The following is an 11,161-nucleotide window of genomic DNA, read 5'->3' as shown; positions in this document are numbered from 1 at the left end:
TACCCTGCTGTTTCCCCAAAGGAACCCACCACCTTGCAGGGGGGAAACATACATCTACCTCAGCATTTTCCATAGAAGAGGGAAATAGGAGTTTGATGCAGGGGTAAAGATTCGATAGAATTCAGCTTTTCCGTCCAGAATGTGTGCATGCAGTGATGGAGGAGGATGAGGGGGGAATAGGAAAGATTTTTTTTTAGAGTGCTGGTACTGCCATTTTCCCACCCAGAGCAAAGGTGCATGTAAAGGTAAAGGTTCCCTTGCTCGAAAGCCAGTTGAGTCCAACTCTAGGGTTGCGGTGCTCATCTCCGTTTCAAAGCCGAAGAGCCAGCGCTGTCCGAAGACGTTTCCGTGGTCATGTGTACCATCTCGTAAAAGAAAAGGAGGAGACAAGCTGCTTCAGTGGCTCTAAAGGGAAGGATAAAAAAGTGATTATAGCAGCACTAAAGGAGGGGCAGAGTGCTACTTTTAATTGCTCAGAGAATGATTGGTCACTCCCACGCCCACTCTAGGACACAGCAAGGAAAATTTATGCTCACACTTTAGCGATCATAGTAATTCCATCAATGTTTAAGAATGGGTTTGTTGCCAGAGCCGCAACAACCATTTCTAATGTTTCCAGTTTTAATGAGTAATATAGGTAGAACTGACAGTCTGATGTTGAATTCAGATGAAGCTGATACTGAATTCAGATTAAACAATTTCTAATATTTCCAGTTTTAATGAGTAATATAGGTAGAACTGACAGTCTGGTGCTGAAATCAGATGAAACTGATATTTCTCAGCGAACAATTATAGGTGCAGCCTCCAGGCACCTGCTGGTTAGTGTATTTGGTCTTCCCACTTGCTTGAGTTTGACACTTCTAGCTTAAAGGCAAAAAGACATTTCGTAGGTAGCTCATTATTTCTGTCCTGGGCAATGGTCCATCTCTTCTTCAGCTGAAGTTTTGAAGCCTCAGTTCCTAAAGCAGGTGGTAGTTCCAATGCCTATTACACTCTTGAAATAAAACAGCCCTTCCAGTACTCTTGTTCTTCTTCTTGGTTTCCTACAACTTTTATTAGCAATCCGAGCACATGTAGCATCACTAGACAGTAAAATGAAAAAGAAGATGAACTTGCTGGTTCTCCAGTGACCACCAGCTTTCACATCCCACCACTGTATTCAGTAATATACCATATGATATAAACTTTGGAGTTTGTCAGGAAGAGAACTAAATCTTGTTTATGGTAAAGACTTCACCAGTGCTCTTATGCAGTTAGGAGAGTAAATTTGGAAAATGCCTTTAAAGAAGATCCCTTCATAGAGACCGATCTCAGAGGGGTAGCCATGTCTATCTCTTGCAGCCAACACAATTAAGATGACCAAATGTATTGCAGCATAAACTTCCATGAGCCCTCTTCATCAGATGCATGCACTCTCCTTTGGGAGAAATATACACACTGAACTGCAGACCGGAAGGTTGGTAGTTCAGCAGCTCGAGACCCAAGTGCTGCATGATGGAGTGAGCTCCCGTCTCTGGTCCCAGCTCCTGCCAACCTAGCAGTTCAAAAGCAAGAAATTGCAAGTAGATAAATAGGTACCACTTCGGTGGGAAGGTAACAGCATTCCGTCCACCTCGGCGTCTAGTCATGGTGGCCACATGACCATGAAAACGTCTTTGGACAGTCCTGGCTCTTCGGCTTGGAAACGGAGATGAGCACCGCATCCCTAGAGTCAGATTCGACTGGCTTTCGAGCAAGGGAAACCTTTACCTTACCTTTACCTAAAACAAAAGAAGGTTTGTTAAGGGGGTGTTATTTGTGCTCATCATAGCAGTGATGACATAATATAAAACCATGTTTTAGTTTAGCTATGGTTAGTTTGTGAAACCAGGATTTGGCTGGCAGATGATCATTCAAATCCTGGTTTGCCTCCACAAATACTTTTATTATATTTTGTATTGGTTTCTTTAAACAGTTCATGGGCATAGTTACAACTGAGAACAAGTAGTGCTAAATAGGTGTGGCTAAAGGAGATGGGGTAGGATTATAAGACCTAAAAAAACAGTATCTACAAGAGATTTTTCTCCCTCCATATATTATTGATGCTGGTACTGTAGAACTTAATAGGTTTTTCTCCATCTCAGTGAGGCTGGCACCTAAATATACATTGCCTAGGAATTTAAAAATACTTTTTCATTCCCACAGAGATGCATTTGTGCTCATGAGAAATTGGAACAGCAAACACTGCCACATTTTTTTAAAAAAACAACATAAAATATTTTCCAGCTATTTATTTTCCTTAAATAACCTTATATTAAAATGTTTGATTAATGGTCTTATAAGTAAAGTGACAATCAGTCATTTAAAAAAGCAATTAAATGAACTACACTGAAGACAAAGAATATAACAACAATGGTTGCCCTCATAAATAAGTATGCCTGTAAGCCATATCCAAATACCACAGCTGAATGAACATTTATTATTAACTAAAATTAGTCATCTTAGTTTACTGTCAGAAGAATAAAGATGGCCAGAAGAGGGAGTAGTTGGGAAATAGTAGTGGAACAGAACATTACATGAGGTATAGTCTAGTATCTGTATGAATCATACCTTCTCAGTGCTAGGTCATTGGAAAGCAGAGGAATTTGTTGTAACACAGGAAAGTTGCTCATTTTACGATTTGCTGGGTTGGTGTCATTGACTCTCTGCAGCTCTTTCCCAGCACATCTTGAAACTGTAGCATACTCAAGGTGAGGCATCACACTGAGACAATATTATGGGTGATGAGCACCTCAGTTCTTAGCCCTCATTGCTGACACATCACCATGGTGCTTGCATAGCTAGTCAATATCCTATGTTTATTCACAACTGAAAAAACTTTTTTAAAAGACCCAACTCCAAGCAGTTGAAGGAGTATAGGAAATGCACTAGAGACCACACCCAACAATCATGGAGTGGCGACATGCAGATGATGCCTCCATATATGGAATCCATCAATGCAAGCAGCAAAGCAATACTGGAATACCTTCCTGACATCCCCCTGACCCCACCCAACCAAAGATCACACAGCGAGGAGCACAGGAAACATAGCATCCAGTCCTGTAGAGAGGACTGTAGCATGCCCAGTAGGAACCCTGTTATTAACACCGGTATAGAAACTCTATACATTTGACAAGAGGACCTGGAGAGAAGGAAGTATGACCATTCCAACTATATCACCAAGATATCTCCACAGCTCAGTTGGCAGAGGAGACCCCACAGCAAAGCCTTTTCCTCTTCCAAGCAGAGGTCCAGGTCCCAAGAGGTAAAGAAGGCACCATGAAGCAGCTTTTGGGACACCGACATTAGGACATAACATTCACAGAAGGCATTCACCTTATTTCCTCCAGACACCCAATAGCTCAGTACTGAAAAGCACTCATGTGAGAAACAAGGAAGATCATGAATCTCAACAAGGATGAGGGTGGGAATAAGGCAAAATTCATTTTTTGTTTAGCTACAAGCCAGTCAGCAGCAAACTAGAAGGAAGAATCAGGATTGGAGCCCCACCAAACACATTGCACAGCTAGCTGGGCACACAGGAAAAAGAGACATTTGGAATCTTCCATTCTCAAAAACGGCCATATATTATAGTAGGACAGGAAAGACTATTAATAGTATTACGGAAGACATGCATGTGGTCCCTTGGTTCCAGCCGTCCTTGAGGTTAGCCAGAAGACAAACATGAAAGGAGTTTGAGGAACAGCTGAAGTGTTGTACCATTGGAACCAATCACTGGGTATGGATCACGCATGTTGACTGGCTGCCCCAAACTCCAAACTATTTCGGATGGTACCTTCCCATGTAACCATCACTCCACTGCATTCATGCGGTTCATATGAACAGAGTTGCCAGTTCTCTTGATCTAGCAAGGCTCCTATGTCTTTGAAAGTTGCATTGACAGATCACAGGTGGAACTATCACTGCATGCCCACAATAATAGCCAGATCTGGCAACAGTAAGGAAGTATGCCCACAGATCTCTAAGTTATACCACCATGAGGCTTAGCTGTTGTCCTAAGCAGTTTACAGACTGACTTTAGAATTGCATCCTAGGGTTGCCAACTCCAGGTTGGGAAATTCCTGGATATTTTGGGGTGGTTCCTGGGTAAGATGAACTTGAGGGAGGAACTCAGCAGGGATGTGATACCATAGAGTCACCTATCGAAGCAATCATTTCCTCCAGGTGAACTGATGTCCATTGTCCAGAGATCAGTTGAACTTCGGGGGGGGGGGGACTCCAAACCCCCCTTGGAGGTTGGTAACCCTAATTCCTTAAACATAAGTAAAAATATTGGAATCAGGTAGTGTTTACTGTTCAGTGTGAAAAGAAAGGCTGCCTGGAAATCATATCCTCTGGATAAGCTGTTCACACGTTACATAGACTACAATCTAGCAGAAAAACTAGCTTTGAGTCCAGTAGCACCTTTAAGACCTGTGTATCTGATGAAGGGAGGGTTGACTCTCAAAAGCTTATACCCCCAAAATCTTGTTGGTCTCGAAAGTGCTACTGGACTAAAACCTAGCTCTTCTAATGCAGACCAACATGGCTACCCTCTGAAACAACCTAGCCAAAAGGTGTGCTGTGTAGCCCATTGATTTAAGTTGTCATACCCATGTCTCTTTTTAATTGGAGGCTGTGTACTGTTAGGTGAACAAGCCTAAAAAATAGTTTTTGGTGTAGTGGTTAAGTGTGCAGACTCTAATCTGGGAGAACCGGGGTTGATTCCCTACTCCTCCACTTGCAGCTGCTGGATGACCTTGGCCAAGCCATAGTTCTGTCAGGGCTGTCCTTGAAAGGGCAGTTTCTGTCACTCAGCCCCACTTACCTCACAGGGTGTCTGTGGTGGGGAGAGGAAGGGAAAGAAGATTGTAAGCCACTCTGAGACTCCTTCGGGTAGTGAAAGGCAGGGTATAAATCCAATCTCCTCCTCCTCCTCTTCTTCTTCTGCACACACTTAAAAAAAACAACATTCAGTTCTCTCTCTGTGTGAAGTGCCGTCAAATAGCTTCCAATTTATGGTGACTATGAATTAATGTCCTCCAAAATGTCCTAGTGTTAACAGCCTTGCTCAAGTCTTGCAAACTGAGGGCCGTGAAAAACAACAGAATATTCGTTTTTGTCATTAGCTTTAATAAAAAAGCAAATATAGTTTAAAACATTGTCCATCACATTCCAGTATTTTATAGTGTATACCAGTCAATTGACAATTCCAGTCTTCCTCTGCTTTGTCTGTTTGTCTCTTTTTTTAGGTGAAATCCACCAGTTGGGTTAAGTGGCAGATTACTTGTTTACTATTACACAACAGAAATAATTCACAACAACATGTGTTCCTATTTTGTCCAGCAGATGTCACCAACTGCTCAAACACATTTTTTAAAGCAATGGACTCATTTTATTTACACACATGCATTACTCTATCACAGACATTTTATGTAATTTTCTTCTTGACCTGATTAGCTATGTACCCAAAACAAAGAAGGTTATGGATCTTTAGGCACCCACTGGAAGGTTAAAGATAAAATCTTGTGCACAGGGCCGGCTCTACAAGGAGGTCAACCCAGGCAGTCTCCTCAGGCCTGCTGATGTGCTCCACACCAGAGCTGCTGATCTTCCTTGCACCTCTGTTCCCCAGACCGCTTTAAAAACAGTGCAGCGAGCCATGTATACCCTGTACGGCTTCCCAAGCCCTTACGAGATTCTTGCCTCTTGAAAGAGGTCAGTCCCCATTTCCGTTGTTCTGAGATTCTCTTGGACATAGCAAAAAGTTTAGCAGCAAAATGGGAACAGAGTATGAAATGTATTTACAGTAAAATATAGTCCTTGTTGTCACCCACAGAGGGCCGTTCTACATCTGTCATACCCACGGATTCACCAAAAGACAGCCAGGCTTCAATGTGTTCATCTAGGCTGGGTTTGTTTGCATTTTCTGTCTCTTTAAATACAGGTAGCTTCTGTTCACCATTAGTTACACTTAGCCCACAAACAGAGAAGAGGTTTAACTCCACCCGTTGTCCCCATGTTGCCTGGGGTTCTGCATCAACCCCTGGGCTTGCCTTCTGCCAGGCAGGCTTCTCCCCAGTGGAAAGGTTTCCTCTGCCCTCCTCCAGTCTCTTCGCCTCCTCCATTGGCTTCAGTGTCTTGTGGCCAGAGGGCTGGCATGGGGGTCATATATATATATATATGACACACACACACATACGTTTAGAAAAACACAAATGTTGATATAAAAATAACATTTGCATTTTATCATATGCCTGAGTAATATACATCTTGATATCAATGCTCCCTCTAAGCTGTGAAGCCTTATGAGCAAAAATTCTACTTTGTGAGCTACGGGCATTAAAGTTGTGAGTGAGCGATTTGGCTACTGCATAAATTAGTTTGCTCTGGAGCCATCCTTCCTGAGCCGGAGGCTAAAAAATTGTGAGCTAGCTCACACTAATTCAGCTTAGGGGGAACACTGCTTGATATAAAGACAAGGCCATGGTTTATTTACTTCATTTATACCCTGCCTTTCTCCCCAGCGGGGACCCACAGTGCCTGACATAATTCACCTCTCCTCCATTTTATCCTTGCAATAACTCTGTAAGGTAGGTTAGGCTGAGAACATGTGACTGGTCTAAGATCATCCAGGATGTTTCCATGGAAGACTGAAGATCCGAACCTGCGTCTCACAGATCCTAGTCCGACACTCTAACCACTATACCACACTGGTTCTTTATACTTCTAAAATAAAATACACATGAAGCAGCCCCATAGGGCAAGTAATATATGAGGCATGGTAAGGAGGGGCCATGGCTCAGTAGTAGAGCATCTACTTGGCATGCAGAAGATCCTAGGTTCTGTTTTCAAAGTAACAGCAGGTGACACGAAAGACCCTTTACCTGAGACCCTGGAGAGCCACTACCAGTCTGAGTTGACAGTACTAACCTTGATGGGCCAATGGTCTGTAGGGTGCCCAACTCTAGCTTGGAAAATTCCTGAAGATTTGGGGGCAGAGCCTGGAGACAGTAACGTTTGGGGAGGGGGGGGGAGCTCTGCACAGATGTGACGTGATTCTAGGACTTCTGTTTCTCCTAGACTCAGTATACCATAGAGTCTGCTCTCCAAAGCTGTTATTTTCTCCAGAGAAACTGACCTCTGTTAAGTCTGGAGATCAACTGTAATTCCAGGGGAACTCAGGCCCCACATGGAGGCTGGCAACTCTAATGGTCTGATTCTAGGGTATAGGGTAGCTTCATGTATCTGTGGCAATGCCTGAGCCTCCAGAAGCCCTATGCAATTTCTTTAATTGAAATGGAGGGATGAAAAATTGCATAACTTCCTGGGGATCATACTGGCTCATACATGGTGCTTCTCCTGTACACATGCAGCAACAGTGGCACTCCCTTTGCAAGATGTTTGTAAGTATGAACTGAAGCATGGGATCCTGATACAATGCTGCACGTTGGACAAGCAACAGCCTGCTAAAAGCCTAAGGTTTCCCTTGCTCGAAAGCCAGTCGAATCCGACTCTAGGGGGCGGTGCTCATCTCCATTTCCAAGCCAAAGAGCCAGCGTTGTCCAAAGACGTTTCCATGGTCATGTGGCCGGCATGACTAAACACCAAGGCTCACGGAATCCTATTACCTTCCCACCGAAGTGGTACCTATTTATCTACTTGCAATTTCTTGCTTTCGAATTGTTAGGTTGGCAGGAGCTGGGGCCAGAGACAGGAGCTCACTCCACCACGTGGCACTAGGTCTTGAACTGCCGAACTACAGACCTTCCAGTCTGCAGCTCAGTGTTTTAACCTCTGAGCTGAAACGGCCCCGCTAAAAGTCTAGTTAATGTAAATACTGCTGAAAGAGTAGTTTAGTCCACTTGTACCCTAGGGGGAGCAATGGTGCATTCTCTACTGTTCAGAATTTATTGATTGTTTTCACTTGTAGTTTAGCCTACCTTTTGCTGTTTTTCTCTCTCTGCTGTTTGTTAGTGCTTGTACTCTGGAGGCCCTTCTGTTGTATTATTGCCCTACAGTCAGTTATTGGCTTTTTGCAAAAATCCTGTTGCAGTAAATTCATTGAAATCAAATGCCAAAGGATGGACTGGATTTGCCAGAGGTTGCCATGACTTCCAGGCATGGGTGTGCGGCCACTCACACACACATGTAAAAAATAAAAAGCTTTATGGATGCAAATCTTCTTATATAGGATATGGGTCTATTCAGTGTGCTTCACATACAAGATTTCTGTACAGAGATTTTCTCTTTAAACCTAATGAAAATCCCCTCTCCTTACTGAGGTCTATCTGGGAGAGAAAAAACTCACTTCAAGGCTCTTCTGCTAGCAAAGTAGGCAGGAGCCAGTTTGATGTAATGGTTAAGAGTGGTGGTCTCTAAGCTGGAAAACTGGGTTTGATTCTCCACTCCTCCACATGAAGCCAGATGGGTGACCTTGGACCAGTCACAGCTCTCTCAGAGCTGTTCTCTCAAGAGCAGTTCTCTCAGAACTCTCTCAGCCCCACCTACCTCATAGGGTGTATGCTTTGGGGAAGGGAAGGTGATTGTGATATAACAACCATCTTCAAATACTTGAAGGGCTGTCATATAAAGGATGGTGCAGAGTTGTTTTCTGTTGCCGCAGAAGGTCAGACCAGAATGAACAGGTTGAAATTAAATCAAAAGAATTTTCAGCTAAACATTAGGAAGAACTTTCTGACAGTTAGAGCAGTTCCTCAGTGGAACAGGCTCTCCTTCTTGGGAGGTTTTTAAACAGAGGCTAGATGGCCATCTGACAGCAATGCTGATTCTGTGAACTTAGGCAGATCATAAGAAGGAGGGCAGGAAGGGATGCATCAATATTTAGTTCTCGTGGCCCTTTCTTACACACCCAGGGAAATGCTGATTGCCACTTTGGGGACAGGCAGCAATTTTTCTCCGGGATAGTTTGGCCAGTGATCCTGGAGGTGTTTTGCCATCTTCTGGGCATGGAGAAGGGATCACTGTGTGTGTGTGGGGGGGGTATTTGTGAATTTCCTGCATTGTGCAGGGGGTTGGACTAGATGACCCTGGAGGTCCCTTCCAACTCTATGATTCTATGATTTTATGAACTCTGCCAACAGGTTATGGGCCCAGACCCTAGAATAAATTGCAAGAAAGCTATAATTGTGAGACAGTAAGAAAAAATGGGAATGCCCAATCCATACAAAGATGGCAAGAAATGCAGATATTAAGTTCACAGTGGCCAAACTGAATAAAAGCAATTATCAGTTGTGGAAGGTCAAACTGGAAATGCCGCTATGCACTAACAGATCAGCTAATGATCCTGCAGAACTGAACAAGAAAAACAGGCAAACAAAGGAAACGATAAACCTGTTAGTAGACAATGATCAGCTGATCCACATTAGGAAACAAAATACAGCTACAGATATGTGGAATGCACTCCAGAAAGTGCATGAGTGGTCAAATCTAAACAGCAAGCTATGCCTGCTGCGTAAAGTGTATATAATGAGACTTGGCAGAGAGCAAGATATGCATGAATGCCATGCTAGAAATTGTGGAACAGCTGTGTGGGTTTGGAGAAGAAATATATTACTGTGCGGTCTTCCAGAGTCCTATGGTCCACTAATCAACACCCTTGAGACTAAACCAGAAGCAGACCTAACACTGGAATATGTTAAGTGCAAATTAATGGATGAGTATAATCATAGGAAAGAACTACAAGCAGGTGAAGACACCAAAAAACAGAAACAGCTCTCAAGGTAAATGAGACAATAAAGCACATGAAAGAAACCAGGGTGTGTTACTGCTGCAAAAAGGCTGTACATCTGAAAAAAAATGTTTAGTCTGGAGAGCTAAACAGAGAAAACGAATCACACAATCACCCCCCCAAAAAAGGCTAAAAAAGCTGCAAGTGAAATCTGTAGATGAAGAATGGGATAGATGCCTAAAGGCTATACAGAGCAACATGTCAGATGGATGATATATTGATTCAGGTGTCACAAGCCACATGACAAGCAACCAGGAATTCTTCACAGATCTTGAGCTCAGCACAAAGGAGATCTTCCTTGCAGATGGAAAAAGCATAATCACAGAAGGTACTGGGTATGGATTCTTAAAGTGTTGTCGGTCATCTAAAGGAACACATAAAGTCCTTATAAAAATGTCTTGTATGTTCCAGAACTGGAGGGAACCTTCTGTCCATGAAGCGCCTCACCAGTAACGCTCTTACAGTGAAATTCCAAAGAAACCAGTGTGAGATTAAGAAGGAGAAAGAGGTTGTACTCAGAGGAACTGTGAAGGAGCATCTGTAGAAGTTTACCCTACCAAATGAGGAAGCTAGAATTGCTACACAAGTTTGTCATGGCAACTGCATCCACCTGCGGCATAGACGTCTAGGACATAGACACCCACGATCCATAAAAGATCTTGAAAATTGAGGCTTAACCAAGGACATGAAGATGAGGTCATGTGAAATGTGCTGCATAAAGGCAAAAGCTACACGTGCCTTACTTCCTAAAGGCAGTGCAAGCAAGTTTACACATCCTTTACAGATAGTGTATAGTGATATTTGTGGACCCATTAGAACTCTTACAGCAGCTGATGACTTTCATGGATGACTATTCCAAGTACACAGTCACATATCTCCTGAAACAAAAAAGTGAGATGCTTGGGAAACTCCAAGTGTTTTTGGCAGCCCTCAGCAATAAATTCCAAAGGAAGCCGCAAACAATTTGCACAGACAAGGGGTGGGGAGTATAGAAGTAAAGAAGTGGAGCAATACCTAAAGGAACAGGGTATAAGCACCAGACAACTGTGACGTACACACCTGTACAAAATGGAACAGCAGGAAGAAAGAAATGCACCTTAGCTGAAATGGCCAGATGCATGCTTTTGGATGCTGGATTTCCAAATAAGTATTGGAGCAAAGCAATTATGACAGCAGCATATCTACAAAAGAGATTATCAGTGAAACCAGTTGACAGCACTCAATATGAATGATGGCATGGATCAAAGCTAAGTGTCAAGCACATCAGAGTGTTTGGATGCAAAGCCTATGCCCCATTCCTAGTGAAAAATGCTCGAAACTGGACAAAAGTGCCACAAATAATAGTGGGTTATGGTGATCGCTCTAGGTACAGAATTCTATTCCTGAAGGCAG

Source organism: Gekko japonicus, unplaced genomic scaffold (assembly GCF_001447785.1).
Source record: "Gekko japonicus isolate JY-2015 unplaced genomic scaffold, Gekko_japonicus_V1.1 scaffold1431, whole genome shotgun sequence".
Lineage (NCBI taxonomy): Eukaryota > Metazoa > Chordata > Lepidosauria > Squamata > Gekkonidae > Gekko > Gekko japonicus.
This window is presented reverse-complemented; position numbering follows the sequence as displayed.